The sequence below is a fragment of the Triticum dicoccoides genome, chromosome 1A (genome assembly GCF_002162155.2).
Source record: "Triticum dicoccoides isolate Atlit2015 ecotype Zavitan chromosome 1A, WEW_v2.0, whole genome shotgun sequence".
Classification (NCBI taxonomy): Eukaryota; Viridiplantae; Streptophyta; class Magnoliopsida; order Poales; family Poaceae; genus Triticum; species Triticum dicoccoides.
Window position 1 is genome coordinate 558,400,906 of NC_041380.1, and position 25,576 is coordinate 558,426,481.

The window sequence follows — 25,576 nt, forward strand, 5'->3', positions numbered from 1 at the left end:
CCCACTAAGGTCCAATAAGGCCCATTGACTCCCGAGGGTTTCGGTAACCCCCCGGTACTCCGGTAAATGCCCAAACTCATCCGGAACCATTCCGATGTACAAACATAGCCTTCCAATATATCAATCTTTATGTCTCGGCAATTTCGAGACTCCTCGTCATGTCCGTGATCACATCCGGGACTCCGAACTACCTTCGCTACATCAAAACACATAAACTCATAATACCGATCGTCATCGAACGTTAAGCGTGCGGACCCTACGGGTTCGAGAACTATGAAGACATGACCGAGACTCATCTCCGGTCAATAACCAATAGCGGAACCTGTATGCTCATATTGGTTCCTACATATTCTACGAAGATCTTTATCGGTCAAACCGCATAACAACATACATTGTTCCCTTTGTCATCGGTATGTTACTTGCCTGAGATTCGATCGTTGGTATCTCAATACCTAGTTCAATCTCGTTACCGAAAAGTCTTTTTACTCGTTCCGTAATGCATCATTCCGCAACTAACTCATTAGTCACATTGCTTGCAAGGCTTATAGTGATGTACATTACCGAGAGGGCCCAGAGATACCTCTCCGATACACGAAGTGACAAATCCTAATCTTGATCTATGCCAACTCAACAAACACCATAGGAGACACCTGTAGAGCATCTTTATAGTCACCCAATTATGTTGTGACGTTTGATAGCACACTAAGTGTTCCTCTGGTATTCGGGAGTTGCATAATCTCATAGTCATAGGAACATGTATAAGTTATGGAGAAAGCAATAGCAATAAACTAAACGATCAAGTGCTAAGCTAACGGATGGGTCAAGTCAATCACATCGTTCTCTAATGATATGATCCCGTTCATCAAATGACAACTCATGTCTATGGTTAGGAAACTTAACCATCTTTAATTAATGAGCTAGTCAAGTAAAGGCATACTAGTGACACTCTGTTTGTCTATGTATTTACACATGTACTAAGTTTTTGGTTAATAAAATTCTAGCATGAATAATAAACATTTATCATGATATAAGAAAATATAAATAACAACTTTATTATTGCCTCTTGGGCATATTTCCTTCAGGGAGGAGCTGCGCCAGACCAGACACCGCAAAGCCGATTTCCGCGAATATCCTTTTTTACGGGTCTGATTTGCGAGGTCTGCAACTGGGGCCGTCTGCGCCGGCCCGCAAAGACGTTTTTCCGCGAACTGCAAACACGTTTTGTGGGCCGGCGGGATGCAGGGTCTGCTAGAGTTGCTCTCTAACCTGGGTAGCATGGTAGATTGAAAAAGTGGATTGACTAGCAACAGACGCACACATAAGATAGTTGATTGGATAGCCACTGACACGTAAACATGCATTTTGTTTATATTTCTTCAACACACCGATTACGATGCTATTTCTATATTTCCAGAAGTAACTATTAATCTTTTATCAATGTTCATCTCCTGGCCTTATCTTTATTAACTAGTGGTCAGTTTTCTTAATTATTTGTTGGTTAGAATTCTTCTGCATTTGTTGTTGTCTTATTGGCATAATCATTCAGTCATTTTTTCTAGACTGTGTTGATTTCATGATTATTTATTGTGTGTGCGTTGCACAAACTATGTATCACCTCAATATGTTCATGATTATCTTATTTTATAGCTTCTTTAGTTGAGTGAATATCTCCAAAGTTTCTAACTTACATTATCTGCTCACATAGAGGAAGAGAGGAGCTTAGGGCCAGTTCTTTTGGGCAATTCTCCGAGAATTGACCCCTATATTTTCTTACAATTCCTAGCTACTAGGAATTGTAAGAAAATATAGAGTGGCAATTCTGGAAGAAGCTGGGGAGGGGGTCAATTCTCGGAGAATTGCCCAAAAGAACTGGCCCTTACTATAGGATGCTAAGATCTTTATTCACTGCCAAAGAGAGGAGTGAGATGTTCGTGCTTTTGTTCATTTGCAGGACCATTGTTTCTTTCGTTTTTGTTTCTTATAACCACATCAGTGAAATCCTCTTCAATCTTAGCCTCCTTTGTTGCCAGGAACGTAGCCACGATATCCTGGCCGGTGATGCTACCTGAAGATCATGCAAAAAATTGTCATGTTAGGGCATTGTCGGCATGGGAACACCGGACCAGCGTGTGTGACGACGGTGTCTGGCAGGTTTTGACCACAACCCACTTTACAGGTGGACAGGTAGGGTCAACCACATGACTGGGTGATGTGGTGCACGAGTAGGCTAGGAGGAACAAGAATAGGAAGGACTATAGTTGAGAGAAAATGCCATATTGTCATCTTGACCGAAGGTTGGGCACCTGACGATGCTTATCAATCAGAACTCTGAAGGTATATTGTGTGATTCTTGTCAACCAGAACTCTGTAGGGTTTATGTCTTACACTCTTGACTTACATACATTACTGAATTAAAGAGATAGAAATGTTCAGGAGAAGATGCAGTGCTGCAAACAACTCATCATTCTCATAGTAGCTAGCAAATCATTTTATATTATATGAGTTATTCTTCTTCATCTGTAATATTACTATTTTCGGATAGTCGTAGTATTTATTTCTGTTCAGTTTTAATAGAATATACTTCAGGTTTGCATGGTGAGATGTCTTCAACAAAGGAGATATGTACTGGTTGTAGATTTTTGGCTGGCTCTCGGGGCCATTTTTTTTAAATGAAAAAAAAATAATACAAATTTTTTTGGTGTACTTAGTCACATCCAAATGCTACCTGCAAATTTTGAGGCACAAAGATAAAATATTTTGGCTTGTACAAAAAAAAAACAAATCGAACACCAAAAGTTACCCAAAAATGTCATCCCAAATTTGTTTGTTTTGCCGACGAAACACCGCCGTCGCATGAAAATTGTCATGTATGTTTGTGACACTAATACAATCATCTACAAAAAAAATCAGAATTTTTTTAAAACATTTAATATTGTTTTTCGCGTTACTGTTCACCCGGGAGCCAAAACGCCAGCCCCATACTACTGAAGATAAATGCTCTTGATCTGTGTCGCTTGGATAAGAGATCTGATGATGCTACTTCAGAACATTACGTGGTCTATAATCCGTGACATTCTGATGGTTTTATAGATTAGAGAGAAATATGGACAAGGTATTGTCCTTTTTCTTGCAATCTTAGTGTTAAATAATTACCCTGTACCTTAGTACCCATAGATTGTTGGAATTTCGCCCATAGATCAATCACATCAAATCACACAGAACACGCACGCACAAAAATATTATGTCTAAGGTCCCTTGTCGTGCTCTTCTTTTTCCACTTTATTTCTCTTTTTCGTCTTTTCTTTACATGTTGATTCCAACGTAGATAACATTTTTGTATAGCAAAGGTGATTGCTAGATCATACAATATGCGATCTGCACACCTAATTTGAAAGTACAATTTGTACTCATAGCATGACTTTTATCGCTCAATATGTCAGAAGCTTAGATTCTTTGGTGTTCATTTTACATCTTATTACGATGAGACGTACTTTCCATTGTGTTATGCCACTAATGAAATATCCAATTTATAATATAGTGGCTAATTTCATGAACTAAGTAGGCGTTAACACTATAATACATCAACACACCTTTTTGTTGTATTACACAAACACGCCTTCTTGCTGAATTACTAAGTAGGTGTAATCTCATTGTATGTCTTTTCAGTTAATGGTGTATCTATAATTCTGCACAACACGCCTTCTTATGCACCATTTACTTATGCCACAATTTGGCACATTTTATCACTCGGTTAGCTAGTTAATCCGTTCACTAAACTGCACATCGCTTTGTTACATTACTTATTGCAGAGGAGACGACACGATCACAAAGGGGGAGAAACCAAGCACGGTGAACCACCCATGCCAAGTTCTCCGCAAGATTTACAACACCATCACCCACGAAAAACCACATTAAGCTGACATAGATACATGAGCGATAGCGGAGAAGGGTCGTCACCAAAGCACGAACCCAATCCATGCCGCCCGCGCAACCGGGAAGGACATCCAGCATCCGCGCCCGCCACCCGCCACAAGGCAATGCCTGCCCACCATGGACGAGGCCGCCGCCTCGGATACATGAGCCACTCCTCGCCTGCTAGCACCAGTAGCATGCCACGAGCACGCAACCGGCCAGCCCAGCTGTCGCGGCGTTGCAACTCTATCTTCAACCCACCTCCTGCACAGAGCCCCTAGCCATGGCCGTGCACACACAAGCAAGACCCCCTATACCAGATCTGGACGGTCCGAACACAGCTTCAGATCCGCCATCAAGACGTCGAGGATGAAGCCAAATCCATGCGGGGCTGGATCGATGTCATGGTTCATAGTATTCGAGGAATCACATATTTGATTTTCAAATATGCTTCATTGTTGTTCCCGTTATTGTTTATAGAAATAGACCAGCAAGCTGGCATAATATGGATGTCAATTTGCTCTCTTATTGATAATCCAATTCATGAAAGAAAATGTGTCCTATTGAGATGATATCCAGTATTTCTAACATTTTTGCACAACATATATTTCTAATTTCTTAAGCTACTACCTAGAGAATATGTTTCAGTACAAATGTATTTTCAGAGAAAGCCCGTGCAGCCGCACGGGTTGATGACTAGAGCTGCATTTTCAATATTGTATTATTGAAGTACCATCGCGTTTTAGTTTGTGGAATGTACCCGTGTGACAATCTTTATAGAAGTTAGAAAGAGTTTATCTTGAAAACTGAATGCACGGTATGAGATATCGCCGTAAAGTTTCATGTCTCGCTAGATATCTGGTAGCTCTTTTTATTATATTTATGAGAGATGGCCAACTGGATTTTGACAAGACACATAGTACTATCGTGCAAGGTGGAGTCTGAGCAAGAAAACACGGAGGAGAAAGGACCGTGGAAGGAAATAGAGTGCCACGTGGTCGCCGAGAAGAGGGGGGGGGGCGAGGACAATGATGAGGAGATGTGTTATTCTACCACTTCAGGACCATGAGATATCATCCCATGTGATTAGTCTATGACTCTCATGTCATATGACATTTTCCTTTGTACACATATTTTGTTAGCCCGTGGCAACGCACGGGCATTATACTAGTTATAATAGCATTTTTTACACTACACTAGTGTCTAGTGTAAAAAATGCTCTTATATTATGAGACAAACGGAGTAGCAGACTAGTGAGATTGACAACCTCGATAGTTCTGATGGGGGACAAGGTAGTTTTGTATGTGTGTGTGTGTATGTGTTGACCATTGTGTGTGTTACTAAACTCCTGTTGGTTCGAATAAACCTTGATCTCACTTAAGGAAAATTGTTGCTTCCTACAAAGCCTTGCACTTGGGAGATCAACACCTTCTTGGTTGAGAGGAAGCATGGAGCCAAGAGACCTTTCCTCTATAAGACATATTCTCCAATGCTAGGATGTGGATACCAATGAAACACAACATATAGGGAAGGTATCATTTTTTTTCCAGACATTGACTTTAACCTGGACAACCCCTTGGTCCACACTCACATAGAAAAATACCAAAATGTAACCAAATTCTCAGAGAGCCACTACCCTAACTTCAGTAAACCACCGGTAGGCCCATCTCATTTTTCTCTACCTTCTAAAACTGATAATGCTTTTTGGAAAGATGAAACTGGCAATATTGATGAAACATAGCTGGCGATTTCTCCTTGTCACGATCTCAGAACATTTCTTTCCTTTTTTGCGGGAAACAATGTTTATGTCCTAATACATTGGACCTATCATATGCATCAAGGAAAGTAATAAATACCCAGAAATAGCATGAAACAAAAAAAGATTCACATCGATGAGTAAATTTATAATTTACAATTATCTCCGTTTAGCTCTGATTAACTAATCAAACAAGTATTATCACTGACAAAACAAAGGAAAGACATAAAACCTTACAACAATCCCGTACAAGTCCCTAAGACTTGTATTTTCGGACAAGCTGGACGGATCTCCATGAGAGTAGGGACAGAGAAAGAAACCATGGCACACCATCCTTCATCCAAAGAGCAGCTCGGTGTGCGGGCGCAATTTCTTGCACACCACCTGGATGGTATGCATCGACAGGCCGGTGACCTTCGCCACATCACTGGCGACGAGCCTCTTGTCATTGTCGTTCTCTAGGACCATGCGGACGTGCCGACCACTATGGACTTGCCGGTGTTTCGCACGCCAAGATCGTCCTCCTCCAGCCATCTCGCCGCCTCCTTGGCCACCGCGACTTCTTGACCACTCATATCAAGCTGCCTGCCAAAGTGGAACAGATAGCTCAACGCGCGCACCACATTGACGCCCATCAGCCCGGCGCCCTCCTCCCCGAGGTGCTTCCTGATGCGTGCGGTTAACTTTGCGATTTCCCTTCTTGTCGCTAAGCAGCCATCGCCGAAGCTAGCTCATTGACCGACCACGGTGAGCCCTTGCTATGACATGTGATGGCGAGGCGCGCTGCGTAGAGTTGATCATTATTTTGGTGGTTGGTCTTGCCGAGAACCGGCGGCCATGCCCTGGCCTTCGCCACCTTCGTGAACACCTCCTTGGCACAGTCTTGGATGGTTGGTGCAATCCCAAGACAACCCGCCATGCGAGAGATGCAAAATCAGACCCCTCAGCCCTACTGAAAGTGCTAGTGATTGACTAGAGGGGGGGGGGGGTGAATAGGCGATTTTTAAGAAACTTTCAAAAAATGGGAGTTTCGAAGACAAACGATAGAAATAAACCTATTACCATGCAGCGGAAGGTAGACTACACTAAGCAAGCCATAGTCAAGTATTCAATGAAGTGAAAGCACAATGACTAATGGCAGCTAGGCAGTATATATCAGATAGGAAGATAGTATGAAGCCAATCAGAACAAGCAGTCACTCAGTGAAGACAAAATATAATGCAAACAGACAATGACTTCACAAGGACCAACTGTAAATAAAGAGATGGGAAGGATAGAACCAGTGACTCGTTGAAGACAATGATTTGTTGGACCAGTTCCAGTTGTTGTGACAACTGTACATCTGGTTAGGGAGGATGATATTCAACTCAGAAGACCATGTCTTCACCTTATTCCCCTTGAGCTAAGGACACCCAGTCCTTGCCCAATCACTCTGGTAAGTCTTCAAGGCAGACTTCCAAACCTTCACAGACTTCATTCACCGGCGATCCACAATGACTCTTGGATGCTCAGAACGCGACGCCTAACCGGCTGGAGGATTCACAGTCCTCAAGTGTAATAAGTCTTCAGATCACACAGACAAGAAGACTTAAGTGATACCTAACACTCTTTGGCTCTGGGTGTTTAGGGCTTTATCCTCGCAAGGAATTCTCTCTCAAAGGCTTCGAGGTGGGTTGCTCTCAAACGACAAAAGCCGTACACTAACTCTGAGCAACCAACCATTTATGGTTGTAGGGGGTGGGCTATTTATAGCCACTAGGCAACCTGACCTGATTTGTCCGAAATGACCCTGGGTCACTAAGGAACTGACACGTGTTCCAATGGTCAGATTTCAAACACACATGGCAACTTTACTTGGGCTACAAGCAAAGCTGACTTATCTAGCTCTGGATAAGATTTGCTCTCATTGTCTTTGCTCGAAAACATAGGATTTTGGTTAAGCATCACTTCAGTCATTCTGACTGGTTCTCTTGGACCCCACTTAACAATACGGTGGTTCCCATGACTCAACGAAGAAGAAAAAGAACGACGAAACAACTAAGTCTTCGCGCTCCATAGTCTTCACACGATGTCTTCTCTTGTCATAGTCTTCAATGTGAATGTCTTCACATCCCACCTTTGACTTTAATGTCTTCATACATTTTTAGGGGTCATCTCTGGTAGGAAAACCGAATCAATGAGGGACTTCTACCTGTGTTATCCTGCAATTCTCACAAACACATTAGTCCCTCAACCAGGTTTGTCGTCAATACTCCAAAACCAACTAGGGGTGGCACTAGATGCACTTACAATCTCCCCCTTTTTGGTGATTGATGAAAAACTGGTTGAAGTTTTCAACGGGGAATAAAATATGTGAAATTGTAAAGGATAGGGTATTGTCTTCATAAGTTGCAAAGGCTCCCCCTGAAGATGTGCATATAAGTAATTTGCTCTTGGAATGCAAATGCACATGGCAGGTTGTACTTGTGGAGATCCTCTTCAACCTATGATGATAATTCATCATGCATGATATGATGTAACGAAGATAATGACATGCATAATGAAAAATGGACATCTGCAAAATGACCTAAGTGCGGAATTTATCATCGCACATGCGGAATTTATCATCGCATCATAGAATAGCAAATAAGTAGCAGACGACCATCGAGTTGAAGTGTTACAACTCAAAGAACCAAATGTATCGAAAAGCAAGAGTTGTAAGCACTTGGCCAAAGTAGCAAAAGGTAAAGCAACCACTCATATGGACCCGCTTGAAGACTATCAACTCATATGCTTCTCCCCCTTTTGTCTGTAAGGACCAAAAAGGTTTGAAGACATAGAGCGCCTACTCGTTCCCATGAGGTGCAGGCGATGCAGCAGGGTCGTCGTTGAGGTCCGGTGGTGCAGAAGAACTTGGTGCAATGTTGACACGCGCTGAAGTTGGAGGAGGTGAAGTTGCATCATCTTGGTCATCAATGACTCTGGCATTCACTGTCGCAGCTGAGGACGAATAGTCAGAGTCTTCAAGTGAGAGAGTCCGACGCAAGTGAGCATTCCTGGGAGGAGTTGAGTCAAACTTGAATCGTTCGGTGAAGCCATCGTCTTGCAGATCAGCTTCAGCACTAAGTAATGTCAAACTCTTCCACGACCTCCGGCAGGTTTCATGAGTGACAAAGGCATTCTTGGTGGCAAGATTGTGAATGCGGTTGACATCCACCAAGAGGCTTTGCATCTGATGCTTAAGCCAGACATGATGTTTGTCCTGTTTCTGGTGTAGCGCGACGAGAAGCTCTCGGTCATTTAGAACACGAGATCTCCTTCGAGGCCTTTGTGCAATGGTGATACCAGTGGCGTCAGTTTGAGCACGAGGGGCACGTGTGTTGCCAGCCAAGGGATAAACGCGCGAGACTGCCTGAACTACTTCAATGGGCTGGGTGAAGCTTTGGTGATCAACATTGTGAAGATAAATGGGATCCTTAGCAAGCTCTAGGTAAATAGCTTCAACAGACAGATCAACCTCTGGCAAGAAGACAAGATGATTGCGCGCAGACGGCTGATAGTTAATGGCAGAGTGAAGCTTGATAAGTCACATTACCCATGGAGCATAGAACTTTAGACCAAAAATGTCAGAGCCAGATGCAACCAACTGTCTGATGAAGAAATCTTGAACATTGAAGCTGATGCCATTGAAGATATAGAAAACCAAAGTCTTCATTGCTCCTTCAAGCTTCGCTGCAGATGAATGTCCTTTGACAGGCCATAGAGTCTTTCTGATGATATGGCAAATGGTGCGAGGCAGATACTCTAGGTCTTCAACAAAGAATTCAGACGGGTATTCAGCGTCATGAGGCAAAGGCTTCATCATGCTCAGCATTTGACTCATGTTGGGTTCTGGCTTCTGAAAAATGCTCTCCAAAGCATTCTGGTGTTGTTGACAACCTGGCTCATAGTATTCACCAGGAGTGGCCAGGCTTGTGAGCTCAATGATATCAAGAGCTTTGGCTTCATGACGGACATTGCCTGTCATCCACTCAAGGACCCAAGTCTTTGGATCCCTGTTGTAGCCTCGAATGTGAAGAGTTGCATAGAACTGTAAAAGAAGCTCTTCACTCCAATGTTCCTTATCTGTAGGCATTAACACTATAATACATCAACACACCTTTTTGTTGTATTACACAAACACGCCTTCTTGTTGAATTACTAAGTAGGTGTAATCCCATTGTATATCTTTTCAGTTAATGGTGTATCTATAGTTCTGCACAACACGCCTTCTTATGCACCATTTACTTATGCCACAATTTGGCACATTTTATCACTCAGTTAGCTACTTAATCCGTTCACTAAACTGCACATCGCTTTGTTACATTACTTATTGCAGAGGAGACGACACGATCACAAAGGGGGAGAAACCAAGCACGGTGAACCACCCATGCCAAGTTCTCCGCAAGATTTACAACACCATCACCCACGAAAAACCACATTAAGCTGATATAGATACATGAGCGATAGCGGAGAAGGGTCGTCACCAAAGCACGAACCCAATCCATGCCGCCCGCGCAACCGGGAAGGACATCCAGCATCCGCGCCCGCCACCCGCCACAAGGCAATGCCTGCCCACCATGGACGAGGCCGCCGCCTCGGATACATGAGCCACTCCTCGCCTGCTAGCACCAGTAGCATGCCACGAGCACGCAACCGGCCAGCCCAGCTATCGCGGCGTTGCAACTCTATCTTCAACCCACCTCCTGCACAGAGCCCCTAGCCATGGCCGTGCACACACAAGCAAGACCCCCTATACCAGATCTGGACGGTCCGAACACAGCTTCAGATCCGCCATCAAGACGTCGAGGATGAAGCCAAATCCATGCGGGTCTGGATCGATGTCATGGTTCATAGTATTCGAGGAATCACATATTTGATTTTCAAATATGCTTCATTGTTGTTCCCGTTATTGTTTATAGAAATAGACCAGCAAGCTGGCATAATATGGATGTCAATTTGCTCTCTTATTGATAATCCAATTCATGAAAGAAAATGTGTCCTATTGAGATGATATCCAGTATTTCTAACACTTTTGCACAACATATATTTCTAATTTCTTAAGCTACTACCTAGAGAATATGTTTCAGTACAAATGTATTTTCAGAGAAAGCCCGTGCAGCCGCACGGGTTGATGACTAGAGCTGCATTTTGAATATTGTATTATTGAAGTACCATCGCGTTTTAGTTTGTGGAATGTACCCGTGTGACAATCTTTATAGAAGTTAGAAAGAGTTTATCTTGAAAACTGAATGCACGGTATGAGATATCGCCGTAAAGTTTCATGTCTCGCTAGATATCTGGTAGCTCTTTTTATTATATTTATGAGAGATGGCCAACTGGATTTCGACAAGACACATAGTACTATCATGCAAGGTGGAGTCTGAGCAAGAAAACACGGAGGAGAAAGGATCGTGGAAGGAAATAGAGTGCCACATGGTCGCCGAGAAGAGGAGGGGGGCGAGGACAATGATGAGGAGATGTGTTATTCTACCACTTCAGGACCATGAGATATCATCCCATGTGATTAGTCTATGACTCTCATGTCATATGACATTTTCCTTTGTACACATATTTTGTTAGCACGTGGCAACGCACGGGCATTATACTAGTTATAATAGCATTTTTCACACTACACTAGTGTCTAGTGTAAAAAACGCTCTTATATTATGAGACAAACGGAGTAGCAGACTAGTGAGATTGACAACCTCGATAGTTCTGATGGGGGACAAGGTAGTTTTGTATGTGTGTGTGTGTATGTGTTGACCATTGTGTGTGTTACTAAACTCCTGTTGGTTCGAATAAACCTTGATCTCACTTAAGGAAAATTGTTGCTTCCTACAAAGCCTTGCACTTGGGAGATCAACACCTTCTTGGTTGAGAGGAAGCATGGAGCCAAGAGACCTTTCCTCTATAAGACATAATCTCCAATGCTAGGATGTGGATACCAGTGAAACACAACATATAGGGAAGGTATCATTTTTTTTCAGACATTGACTTTAACCTGGACAACCCCTTGGTCCACACTCACATAGAAAAATACCAAAATGTAACCAAATTCTCAGAGAGCCACTACCCTAACTTCAGTAAACCACCGGTAGGCCCATCTCATTTTTCTCTACCTTCTAAAACTGATAATGCTTTTTGGAAATATGAAACTGGCAATATTGATGAAACATAGCTGGCGATTTCTCCTTGTCACGATCTCAGAACATTTCTTTCCTTTTTTGCGGGAAACAATGTTTATGTCCTAATACATTGGACCTATCATATGCATCAAGGAAAGTAATAAATACCCAGAAATAGCATGAAACGCTTCTTCAAGGCAGGGCAGGCTAGCTATGGCTTCAGTGTCGAGACGCATATGTGGAAATATGCGCCCTTGATTGTATAAGACGCAAGAATAGTAGCTGCGCTGCTAATAGCTCCAGAACCGATCTGATGAAATGCGAGGTTTGGTACAAGGGTTTTTTGCACTGTTGAAGAAGGTGTTATGTGCCACGAAGCCATTCACATTGAAGACCCCAGGTGAAGTTGCAGTGCTTGAGAATCGTGGAAGTCTTGGCTTGGGCTTCTGGATGGGAGGTCTGTGCTCGACATGATAGTCAAATTGTGGACCCGCCGCGGGTGGAGGAGTCAGAATGGGCCATTGGACCATAACAGGCTGACCATGATCAAATGCCAGCTCAATGGTGTGAGGTCTTGGAGGGGGAACAGTAGCATTGGCATTGTCGTTGATCTGGGCTTCAGGGGCCACATTGGCTTCATGTGTTTCAGGATTGGCTTCGGGCGCTGCAGTGGCTTCAAGTGCTTGTACTTCTGGCACCGCAGTAGCTTCAGGCGCCACATTAGCTTCATCCATGACAACGTCATTGGCTTCAGTGTTGATGTTGGTGCCCGCCTCAGGATTGTTAACCTCCACTTTAGGAGCTCGAGGGTCGGACACGTTCTCCTTGAGAACAACATCTTGGTGGGACAGGGGTGTAGCAACGCTATCTGCTTCAACTCTTGGATCTTCTTCTTCATCGGCTGATGCAGCCGGAATATCTTCAGCCATTTTGGCTTCAGACTCAGACACGTGCATAGTGGGAGTGACTTGGGGCCTTGGTCCTTTGCGAAGCCTGCGTAATGCTGGCGACGCTTGCGGAGATGGAGTTTGCTGGGCCTTAAAGTCAACGTCATCTTGCACGGGTGAGGTGACTTGTGGTTGGGGAGAACTTGGGGTGTCTTGTCGTTGTGGGTGATCAGCCCACGATGCATCCTGAGCAGTTGGCGTCAGAGGACGACCAATGCTGATGAGTTCGATGTGCGTGAGCACAGGTGATGATACCAACTGGTGCTCGATCTGAGGAAGAACTTCATCATCTTCAACATTGTCGTGAGGACCAATGTCTTCAGCTGTAGTGGGGTCAACAGCTGGTTTGTCTTCAGCTTCAGGAGCCTCTAGGGAAGCAGGCTCATGAACTATCACTTGGCGTTCTGGATGTTTAGACACAGGACGAGCCACTGAGATTGGCTCGACCTCAAGGGGCTCTTTGGGAGTAGCCCGATCTCTCTTCTTGGTTTTGCGTTTCTTAGTTGGAGGAGCATCATCAATGGTGGCCTTGGTTTTGCGCTTTCTGGCTTCAGCTTCAGCTGCCCCTTGTTTTCTTCAGTTCTGAAGTCACTGTGGGGACCTTAGGCTTCGAGCCTATCATACTGGCTGGAAAGACAATTGGATGTACTTCCTGCCTTGGTGCTTCGGGTTCTTCCATAGCTGGCTTCTTCTTCTTCTTGGCCGCCATTCTGGGGTCGATGCCTGGTCGCCCCAAGGCCTTGCGCTTTTCAGCTTCATTGTATCCCTGAACACATTTAGCAGCAAGATCCTTCATGCGCTCACGAGAACCTTTGGCTTCTTCGCGTTTGGTTCGGAATGCTTCCTTGAGCTCATGCATCATGGTCTGGAAGTTCTGAATGTCTTCAACATTGAGCTTGGCCATATGCTTCTTGAACTGAGCTTTTTCATAATCTATCTTATGCTTCAGCTCGACAATTTTCTGAGCTAGAGCCAGCTCAGAAGCAATGGCTCTATGGAAGGCGACGCTAAGGTCAATGGGAAGCTGAAGGTCATCAAAGCTAACGTTTGGGCTGTCAAACCACTCATCAATGAACTTGTTCAAGATTTCAACATCAAAGAGAGGAAGGTCATTGAAGATTTCTGCCTCTTGCTTGCTCTTGATCAACTGCTCAAGAGCGTCATCACCAAGATCATCGTCGCTGGACAGATCAATGGCGTCATTCTCATTGCGCAGAACAGCAACAGGGGTCAGTGCTTGGCTGGTGGGTTGCATGGGCATCTTCACTTTGGAGGGTTTGGAGATGCGTGACAGATCTTCAGACTGCACACTGTGTTCAGGAGGTGCAGTGGTCAGAGGCTTCACCCATGAAACCTTTGGTGCTGAGGAAGGCTTCGAAGCTTTAGGTTTCTTTAGCTTCGTTGGCTTCGGTGGTGCAGGCGCTTCGTCAGAATCAGCGTCGTCTACAGGTTCATCCACGACGGTCCCTTGAACCATAATATGAGTGATGAGACCTTCTAGGTTGTAGAAGGGCCCAACAAGATTGGGTTCAGCTTCGCGTGAGCCATCGGCACGAGCAGCAGAGGGACCTAGATTGAAGTCTAATCCCTGCGACTTCTTGTTTTCTTTGGCCGAGTTCCTGGCAAACTGAAGGTTGTGCTTGAACAGATTGTCATCATGACACCATAGCAATGACGATGGGTCTGCATCTACAGGTTGTGGTCCACGGACCATGCAGGGATAGAAGTCTTGTTCAATGGCTTCAGCTCTGGACTTGGGTTAAAGATTTCTGTATAGGATGTCTCCCCACGGTCGCTTGATGGCATTCTTCTCAGCATACTCCTGGGTCACGAACCTGTACTTGAACCACTGTTCTGCCCAATATCTTCGAATCCATTGGATTCGGGTTTTTCGCTGATTGTAGTCCTCCTCTGGATCTGTCTTGTACAGCTCATAGAGGACATGAGGCAAATCTCTTGAGGTGTTGCCACGACGCTGTCTGCCACCCTTCCTTGCAGATTTCTTCGTGGCCATGAAGTTTAAACTGAAAGGCTTCAAAAACTGTCAAAGTCTTCCATCTACTGGTCAGACAAGAACTGGCTTCAGGAGAATTTATATGATGCTGTAAGAACTCTGCAAATGAATGCAGACTATGAAAACCAAGGGATTCTCCCACGGACATGTACCTATGACAGCATTAAAGGTGCGAGGGAAGGGGAAGAGGTCATATGCATTCTCAGAAGATTTTTGAAGATAAATCAGTTTACAAGACATTGACCTCATAGTGCGAAAACATTCACTCATAGGTAGAGAGTTGGCTCCAGATTTGTACGAATCCACGAATAAGTACAAGTGAGGAATCTAACTACTTTGTGAAGCATAAGTGAATATACTAGGCATGTTATGAGATGCAGTATGAGATAGATCCAACTTGTGTGAACAGAAACTACTTGTGGTTGAAAAGGATGAATCTATCGGATCAAAAGGACTGTAAAAAGGAGGTTTTATTTACCACACGAGGAACTGCTAGACGGAGTGGGAGAGGAGGCCGAGAAGTTCGATTGTCTATGCCCTAACTTGGCGACGGAGGACACCTACGGCGACGGCGGAGAAGACGATGTCCACGGCCGGCATGAGGACGACGTCGGTGAGGTCGCAGCAGCTAAGCGCTTCGTCGCTGGCGTTGTCGAGGGCTAGCGGTGGCGCTAGGGTTTGTGCGAGAGTGGAAGAAGAGATAATGACTGTGGTGAGGCGTTTATTTATAGGGACAGGGACGGCACAATGTTATTACATAGGTGCCCCTAGCGGTTCACATCTGAAGGACACGTGGCTATCATGCGACACATCGGAGGTTGTTCCACGTTCCCACGCACGCTTGGATTGTCGGGTGGTTGCTCCCACTTCTCCGGGTTTCAGGTGGAAGGATTTAACATTGAAAACAGATTAATGTTTGTCTCTGTGTCTTCTGCTGACAAGGACGCAGAGAAGACATTTTGACAGTGTCAATAGAATGCATATGATTTGGATAGATAGACTTAGGAAAGAAGCATAGAGGGGTTATGGTCCGATCACATTCACTTAGTTCAAAAGATTCAACAAGAGGTCATAGCTATAAGTGAATGCTGTAGAGGACAAAAACCAAATCAGTACATTGAAGATAAACGTGAAGCCATGTTAACATTGAAGACAAACAGAAAGCGAAGACTTTGCAAATGTAACGCCGTGTGAAAAAACACTTCTTAGGGAAGAATTTGGTGGTGGCGTTACCCACCGTATAGGAAGTATTGGACCCAGACACGGCGCACAATTATCATGGCGCTCCGAAGTCAAATTCCACGTTAATGTATTCACACTCAGAATGCAAGTCTTCATTGATTGAAGACATACGTTACTTCGTGTGTTGCACATCTAAGTCATCAACATGCACAAGTGTTAGGAAGTGTGCCTGATCACAGGACATTTGAGGATTCCAAGATATTTAGCTCACACCGTAACTTGCAAAACCTTTTCTCATCCAAGGGCTTTGTGAAGATATCTGCCAGTTGCTCTTCAGTGTTGACGTGTATGATATCAATATCTTCCTTCATGACATGATCTCTGAGAAAGTGATGACGAATTTCAATGTGCTTTGTCTTTGAGTGCTGAACTGGGTTGTTAGCAATCTTGATGGCGCTCTCGTTGTTGCAGTAGAGTGGCACTTGCTTCAGATGAATGCCATAGTCCTTGAGTGTTTGCTTCATCCATAGAAGCTGAGCGCAACAAGATCCAACAACAATGTATTCAGATACAGAAGTGGAGAGAGATACACAGTTCTGCTTCTTTAAAGACCAACATACAAGTGATCGTCCCAGAAAGTGACATGTGCCTGATGTAGACTTGCGATCCACTTTGTCACCAGCATAATCAGCATCCGAGAATCCAACTAGATCAAACTCTGAGCCCTTTGGATACCATAGTCCTAGTGTTGAGGTGTGAGCCAAATATCGAAGAATTCGCTTCACAGCTAAGTGATGCGATTCCTTTGGTGCCGCTTGGAATCGGGCACACATGCAAACACTAAGCATGATATCTGGCCTAGATGCACATAAATAAAGCAAGGAACTAATCATTGAGTGGTATACCTTTTGATCGAACTCTTTACCATTATCGTCGGGGCCCAGATGGTGTTTAGCTGGCATTGGCGTCGTGTACCCTTTGCATTCTTGCATTCCAAACTTCTTCAGGCAATCTTTGAGGTATTTCTCTTGAGATATGAAGATGTCATTGCGTTGCTGTCGTATTTGAAGACCAAGGAAGAACTTCAGCTCACCCATCATGGACATCTGATATTGCTCTTGCATCATATATCCAAACTCTTCACTGTATTTCTGGTTAGTGCAGCCGAAGATAATGTCATCCACATATATTTGGCACATAAACAGTTCACCATCATATGTCTTCGTGAAGAGAGTGGGATCCAGGGAACCAGGTTTGAAGCCTTTGCTCTTCAGGAAGTCTTTGAGTGTGTCATACCAAGCTCGAGGGGCTTGTTTAAGGCCATACAGTGCCTTGTTGAGCTTGTAAACCATGTCAGGATGTTTTGGATCTTCAAAGCCAGGCGGTTGTGCAACATACACTTCTTCTTCAATCTTGCCATTGAGAAAGGCGCTCTTCACATCCATTTGATATAGAAGAATGTTATGATGATTTGCATAGGCCAGCAGTATGTGTATAGCTTCAAGCCTTGCCACAGGAGCAAATGTTTCATCGAAGTTAATTCCTTCAACTTGTGTGTATCCTTGAGCAACGACACGAGCTTTGTTTCTGACAACTTGACCATGCTCATCTTGCTTGTTGCGATATATCCATTTAGTGCCTATGATATTGTGCTTACGAGGATCAGGACGCTTGACCAGTTCCCATACATTATTCAACTCAAACTGTTGAAGCTCTTATTGCATAGCTTGAATCCATTCAGGTTCCATGAAGGCTTCATCAACTTTCTTGGGTTCTGATATTGAGACGAATGTGAAGTGCCCACAGAAATTTGCTAGCCGTGTTGCCCTTGAACGAGTGAGTGGACCTGGTGCATTGATGCTATCAATTATTCTCTCAATCTATACTTCATTTGCAACACGAGGATGAACATGATGAAGATTTTGCTCTTGCTGATCATTGTCATCGTTAGAAGGATTGTCTTCAGGCTGAGCATTGTCTTTAGGTTGATCAGGTGCAGAGATGATGAGTTCCTCTTTAGGCTGAGCTTCAGACGGTATGATTTCTCTAGTTCCCATGAGCTTGATGGTTTCACTGGATGGAACTTCATCTAGCACATTTGGCAGGTGCTCTCTTTGCGAGCCGTTAGTCTCATCGAACCGCACATCCACAGTTTCAACCACTTTATAGTGAAAGAGGTTGAAGACTCTGTAGGAGTGTGAGTCCTTTCCATATCCAAGCATAAAACCTTCATGTGCTTTCAGTGCAAATTTTGAAGTGTGACGTGGATCCTTGATCCAGCACCTGGCACCAAATACTCTGAAGTAACTGACATTTGGCTTCTTACCAGTGAGGAGCTCATAGGATGTTTTGTTCAGAAGCTTGTGAAGATAAACACGGTTGATGATATGGAATACAGTATCAATGGCTTCAGGCCAGAACTTTCTTGGAGTCTTGTATTCATCGAGCATCGTCCGGGCCATCTCAATAAGTGTTCCGTTCTTGCGTTCCATGACGCCATTCTGCTCGTGTACGGAGCTGAGAATTCATGAGTGATGCCCAAAGTATCAAGATAAGTGTCGAGGCCAGTGTTCTTGAATTCAGTGCCATTGTCACTTGTGATGTGCTTGATCTTGACGCCATAGTTGTTCATGGCTCGATTGGCGAAGCGTCTGAAGACATCCTGCACTTCAGTCTTGTAGAGGATTATATGCACCCAAGTATATCTTGAATAATCATTAACAATGACAAAGCCATAGAGACAAGCAGTAGTAGTAAGAGTTTAGTAGTGAGTGGGACCAAAGAGGTCCATTTGGAGCAGTTCGAAGGGTTGAGTCATTGTCATGATTGTCTTCGAGGGATGCTTGGACCTTGTCATCTTTCCTGCTTCACATGCACCGCATAAGTGATCCTTCTTGAATTTGACGTCCTCGATGCCTATGACATGTTTCTTCTTTGCAAGAGTGTGTAAGTTCCTCATGCCAGCATGCCCTAGCCTCCGATGCCAGAGCCAGCATGCTGAAGCTTTTGCTAGAAGACATACGGCAAGCTGTGGTCCTGCTGAGAAATCTACCACGTACAAATCATCTTTCCGATACCCTTCAAAGACTAGAGACTTGTCAGATTCCATTAGAACAAGGCAACAATATTTTCCAAATATCACAATCATGTTTAAATTGCAAAGCATTGAGACAGACATTAAGTTGAAACCAAGAGATTCAACAAGCATCACTTTATCCATGTGTTGATCCCTTGAGATTGCAACTCTACCTAGACCCAATACCTTGCTTTTATCAGTATCAGCAAATGTGTTGTGACTCTTGTCAGATGGACGTAAAGTTGAGTCCATGAGAAGACTTCGCTTGCCAGTCATGTGATTAGTACACCCACTATCAATAATCCATTCTGAAGCAGCTGGTGTCATACCCTACAGTGCAGTTAGGGGGATAGGCTTCACGAAGAGAATTGTGAAGCATAAACATTTGACGAGCAAGTGGATTATGAAAGCTTAGATTGAGGTTAGGACTGATAGGGCAAGTAGCAAGCGATTCAGGAACAAAATACATAATAAGACCATTTGGGCATTTGATCTTGCGCCCTACAAGATGTTTAAGGTCCCTAGCAATAGCTTCAGACGAATTTGATTTTCGGCTGGAGACCCTTCCCTGCAAAAGAGAGTTAAGCTTTCTTAGCCACCCACATCTTCAAGGGTGGCTTCGAAGCAATGAGTCTAAGTGCAGCATCTGAGAACTTTGGCTTTGGAGCCCTAGCAAATAGTCTTGCAGGTGGACAATAGTACTCATAATAATAAGTAGAGTAGTTCTTGGTCTTATGAACATGGCGGTTTGATGAAACGCGCTCATATTCATATGCCTGAGTATGGTTTCCCTGCAAAACATTTGCGTTAGTGCGACTCAGGTGAGTCCTTTGTCTGTATGAAGCCTTTGGACCATATGAAGCCTGTGGTCTGGGGTTTGTCTTCTTCACTTGTGGTGTCATGACGACATTCACACGAAGATTCTCCAACCACTTTTTTGGCACCCACACTTTCTTCATAGGTGGCCCATTCCTACAGTTAGTACCAATATACCTGGCAAGCACTTCACCATTCTGATTCTTAAACAGTTTATAGTTTGCATCAAAGGATTCATCAATAACAATGGGATTAACACAAGTGAAGCCAGACAGGGTGGATGGATCCACTGAAGGTTCCTTTGCAGCAACCCATGTGGTTTTGAGGTACTGCTCAGGTTTCTAGTAAGAGCCATCCACGTTCATTTTCCTTTCGAACCCAAGACCCTCTTTCCTAGGGTTTCGGTTTAGGATCTGCCTTTTGAGGACATCACATAGTGTCCGATGCCCTTTGAGACTTTTGTACATCCATGTTTCAAGCAATGTCTTCAACCTAGCATTTTCATCAGCAATAGTAGTGGTATCCTAAGCAGAGGGGTTAGTCACCACATCAACAGTTGAAGATATCGCAATAGTAGCAGCAGTAGAACATCCAGCAACAGAAGTAGCGTTGTCACGCTCAATGCATTTAAGACATGGTGGTTCAAATCCTTCCTGAGCGGAACTGATCTGTTTGGCGCGAAGTGACTCATTTTCCTTTTGAATATCTTCATGAGCCGCTCTCAATTTCTCAAGATCTTGCTTCCTTTGAAGATAATCATAGGAAAGCTTTTCATGAGTTGTTGAGAGCGTTTCATGACGACTTTCAAGTTCCACATACTTAACATGAAGATTTTTTTATGTCTTCAATTAAGGACTGAGAACGAGTCATTTCAGCGTCTAACAGGTCATCGCTTTTGTCTAACAGTTTTTGAATATGTTCCATAGCTTTCTGTTGTTCAGTTGCAATTTTAGCAAGTGTTTTGTAGCTGGGTTAGGAACCACAATCAGAGTCATCTTCACTGGATGTTTGATAGTGAGTAGTGCGTGTGTTTACCTTGGCACCGCGTGCCATGAAGCAGTAGGTGGGAGCAGAGTAGTCCTTGTCATTTGCATCGGCGTCGGTGATGAAGCCATTGTCTTCAGTGTTGAAGATGGACTTGGCAACGTATGCTATAGCCAGACTTGCAATGCCAGAATCGGACTCCTCCTCAGACTCCACCTCCGCCTCCTCAGAAGCGGACTCCTCCTCTGAATCCATTTCCTTGCCAACGAACGCACGAGCCTTGCCAGATGAGCTCTTCTTGTGTGATGAAGACTTTGAGGAAGACTTGGAAGAAGACTTTGAGTATTTCTTCTTCTTCTTCTTGTCATCAGAATCATACTCCTTGCTCTTCTTCTTCTTGTTGTTCTCATTGTCCCACTGCGGACACTCAGAGATGTAGTGGCCAGGTTTCTTGCACTTGTGGCATATTCTCTTCTTGTAGCCATGAGCAGAACCTTCATCATTCCTTGAGCTTGATCGTGAAGACTTTCTGAAGCCTTTCTTCTTGGTGAATTTTTGGAACTTCTTCACAAGCATAGCAAGCTCCTTTCCAATGTCTTCAGGATCATCAGAACTGATGTCAGATTCTTCTTCAGATGAGGAGACAACTTTTGCCTTCAGGGCACGAGTTCGCCCATAGTTGGGACCGTAGATGTCTCTTTTCTCAAAAAGCTGAAACTCATGTGTGTTGAGCCTTTCAAGTATGTCAGACGGATCGAGTGTCTTGAAGTCAGGACGTTCTTGAATCATCAGGGCTAGGGTGTCAAACGAGCTGTCAAGTGATCTCAGGAGTGCCTTGACGACTTCATGCTTGGTGATCTCAGTAGCGCCAAGGGCTTGAAGTTCATTTGTGATGTCAGTGAGTCGATCAAACATGAGCTGAACATTCTCATTATCGTTTCTCTTGAAGCGGTTGAAGAGGTTGCGAAGGACACTGATTCTTTGATCTCTCTGGGTTGAGACGCCTTCGTTGACCTTGGAGAGCCAGTCCCAGACTAGCTTAGATGTTTCCAGAGCACTCACACGGCCATACTGTCCTTTGGTTAGATGACCACAGATGATGTTCTTGGCAGTGGAGTCCAGTTGAACGAACTTCTTGACATCAGCAGCGGTGACACCTTCACCAGCCTTGGGAACGCCATTCTTGACGACATACCAGAGGTCGACATCAATGGCTTCAAGATGCATGCGCATCTTATTCTTCCAGTAGGGATATTCAGTTCCATCGAAGACTAGGCATGCAGCGGAGACTTTGATTATCCCTGCAGTCGACATAGCTAAAACTCCAGGTGGTTAAACCGAATCACACAGAACAAGGGAGTACCTTGCTCTGATACCAATTGAAAGTGCTAGTGATCGACTAGAGGGGGGTGAATAGGTGATTTTTAAGAAAGTCTTCAAAACATGAGAGTTTCGAAGACAAACGATAGAAGTAAACCTATTACCATGCAGCGGAAGGTAGACTACACTAAGCAAGTCATAGTCAAGTATTCAATGAAGTGAAAGCACAACAACTAATGGCAGCTAGGCATTATAGATCAGATAGGAAGATAGTATGAAGCCAATCAGAACAAGCAGTCACTCAGTAAAGACAAAAGATAATGCAAACAGACAATGACTTCACAAGGACCAACTATAAATAAAGAGATGGGAAGGATAGAACCAGTGACTCGTTGAAGACAATGATTTGTTGGACCAGTTCCAGTTGCTGTGACAACTGTACGTCTGGTTAGGGAGGCTAATATTCAACTCAGAAGACCGTGTCTTCACCTTATTCCCCTTGAGCTAAGGACACCCAGTCCTCGCCCAATCACTCTGGTAAGTCTTCAAGGCATACTTCCAAACCTTCACAGACTTTGTTCACCGGTGATCCACAATGACTCTTGGATGCTCAGAACGCGACGCCTAACCGGCTGGAGGATTCACAGTCCTCAAGTGTAATAAGTCTTCAGATCACACAGACAGGAAGACTTAAGTGATACCTAACACTCTTTGGCTCTGGGTGTTTAGGGCTTTATCCTCGCAAGGAATTCTCTCTCAAAGGCTTCGAGGTGGGTTGCTCTCAAACGACAAAAGCCATACACTAACTCTGAGCAGCCAACCGTTTATGGTTGTAGGGGGTGGGCTATTTATAGCCACTAGGCAACCCGACCTAATTTGTCTGAAATGACCTTGGGTCACTAAGGAACTGACACGTGTTCCAACGGTCAGATTTCAAACACACACGGCAACTTTACTTGGGCTACAAGCAAAGCCGACTTATCCAGCTCTGGATAGGATTTGCTCTCATTGTCTTCGCTCGAAGACATAGGATTTTGGTTAAGCATCACTTCAGTCATTCTGACTGGTTCTCTTGGACCCCACTTAACAATATGGTGGTTCCTATGAATCAACGAAGAAGAAAAAGAACGACGAAACAGCTAAGTCTTCGCGCTCCATAGTCTTCACACGATGTCTTCTCTTGTCATAGTCTTCAATGCGAATGTATTCACATCCCACCTTTGACTTCAATGTCTTCATACATTTTTAGGGGTCATCTCTGGTAGGAAAACCGAATCAATGAGGGACTTCTACCTGTGTTATCCTGCAATTCTCACAAACACATTAGTCCCTCAACCAGGTTTGTCGTCAATACTCCAAAACCAACTAGGGGTGGCACTAGATGCACTTACACCCATCTAGGCCCTGCACAGGCCCGAGTCCGAGCTGAGGTCGACATGCATCATCGGGATGTGCGTCGTGCACCACTTCTTGCCCATGGTTTAGTCGGTGATATCGAAGTTGTAGTTGATCATTGTCGCCGGCGTGACACCGCTGTAGTCTAGGCGATGCTACATGTCTAAGTGGGCGACGCCTGGCCCCGCAAGCATACTGGTGTCCATTGGGTGGCACCATGTGGACCAAATAGTGTGTGGGTGGAGGCGACTACCAGCATGCCATTTATATAGGGGAGATCGACGTGGCACACCCTCGTGCTGGTCATCCATTCTCAATTGTATGGCCTAGATCATAGCTAATAGATATTTCCTTTTATTTTCTTTACATGTTTAGTTCTTATGGTTTACTAAATATACAAAGTCTAGAACTTTCTGAGCTGCTAGATGTCTCTGCCTAGTCATTGCAGGCACGTAGGGGGATGCGCTGTCACAAGGGAATGCCCTATCTCAAGTCTGGTATTAAGAGCATCTACAACCGGACTCAGCAAATCCGGCTCCCTATACGTCCATGGACGCATTCGGATTGCCTCTCATATTTCGTATCCGGTATTCACATACCTCAAATCCAGACTCGCAAATCAATGCATGTCCATCATACATGTCAATGTTGCACGTAAATAACAAATGTTGGTAGCAAGAATACATAGTTCTTACATATATTTATTTTAAGTGCATAACTCAAACATTAGCTCTTTGGTTTCGATTGTGAGTCCACATATGCTCCACAAAATCACTGAGTAGCTGCGTGTGCACCTGATGATCTCAAAGATTCTGATGCATCCATAGAAAGTTCATAAGTTAATTTACATCTTGATCTTTTGGGATTTAAACTTGTCCTCAAGGTGCTTCAAAATCATTGGTATGGTAACACCATCACCCTCGTCCCCGACAATCATCTTATGCAAAATAACACAACATGTCATCAGCTACCATAAAGTTGATTCCCACATCATTGTAGCTCCATGAACAATTCCCCAACGAGCTTAAAGCGCTCGGAAGTCCCTCTCCACATCCTTCCTAGTCGCTTCCTGCATTGTTATGAAGTGGCTTTGTTTTTTGTCGTGTGGTTTGAATATGGTCTTCACAAACGCCACCCACTGAGGATAGATGCCATCAGCAAGATAGTCTCCCATGTTGTAGTCACGGCCGTTGACAATGTAGTTGCACGACGGTGATTCCCCATTACAAAGCCTCTTGAACATGGGAGATCGTTGAAGCACGTTGATGTCAATGTGATAACCCGACACTCCAAAGAAAGCATGCCAAATCCATAAGTCATGTGATGTCACCGCTTCTAGTATGATGGTGTCCTCTTTGGTGTGACCTTGATACATTCCCCGCAAATCTTTGGTGCAGTTCTTCCATTGCCAATGCATGCAATAATTGATCAGAGCATTCCTGGAAACCCTCTGCCCCTCCAGTAGCCAACAACTTTTCCGTGTCTTGCACATTTGGTTCTCTTAGATACTCTGCTCCAAACACCTACACCATGGCACGGGCAAACTAATTGACAGTAGTCTTCATGCATGTGCTCTCCCCCATGCAGACCATATCACCGACAGCATCGATGGAAGTACTAAGCGCAAGCATCCTCGGAGCAACTGTGCAGTTCTACTCAGAGAGAAAGAAAGTTGGCCGCATCAATCCCTTGTGAGGTTGAAGTATTCATCATGTGCCTTCACAACCTCTACAATGCGCAAAAACAATGGTTTCCGCATGTGAAAACGACGATGAAGCCATGGATTATCTGGGAAATTTGGGTCTAGAGCAAAGTACGTAGTCCTTGTGTAGTAGTTGTGCTCCGGAGACCCTATCCCGATTAATCAATCTTCTCCCTTTCATTGAGCCCTTGAAGTTGAGAATATGCTCCACCTACGGGTACATTTCCTCTTTCATGCTCATGAGCACGATCATGTCCACTTCTTCGTCCGAATCCGACGAATCGAAGAACTCATCTTGAATCATTTTATCAAGCTCCATGATATGT

The 25,576-nt window shown here is 44.2% G+C and overlaps 1 pseudogene; it reads right to left on the reverse strand.

Annotated features, from left to right (window-relative positions):
* Positions 1-6,004: 6,004 nt before the first annotated feature.
* LOC119329580 lies at positions 6,005-23,631 on the reverse strand (annotated as a pseudogene).
* Between the last annotated feature and the right edge of the window lie 1,945 nt (positions 23,632-25,576).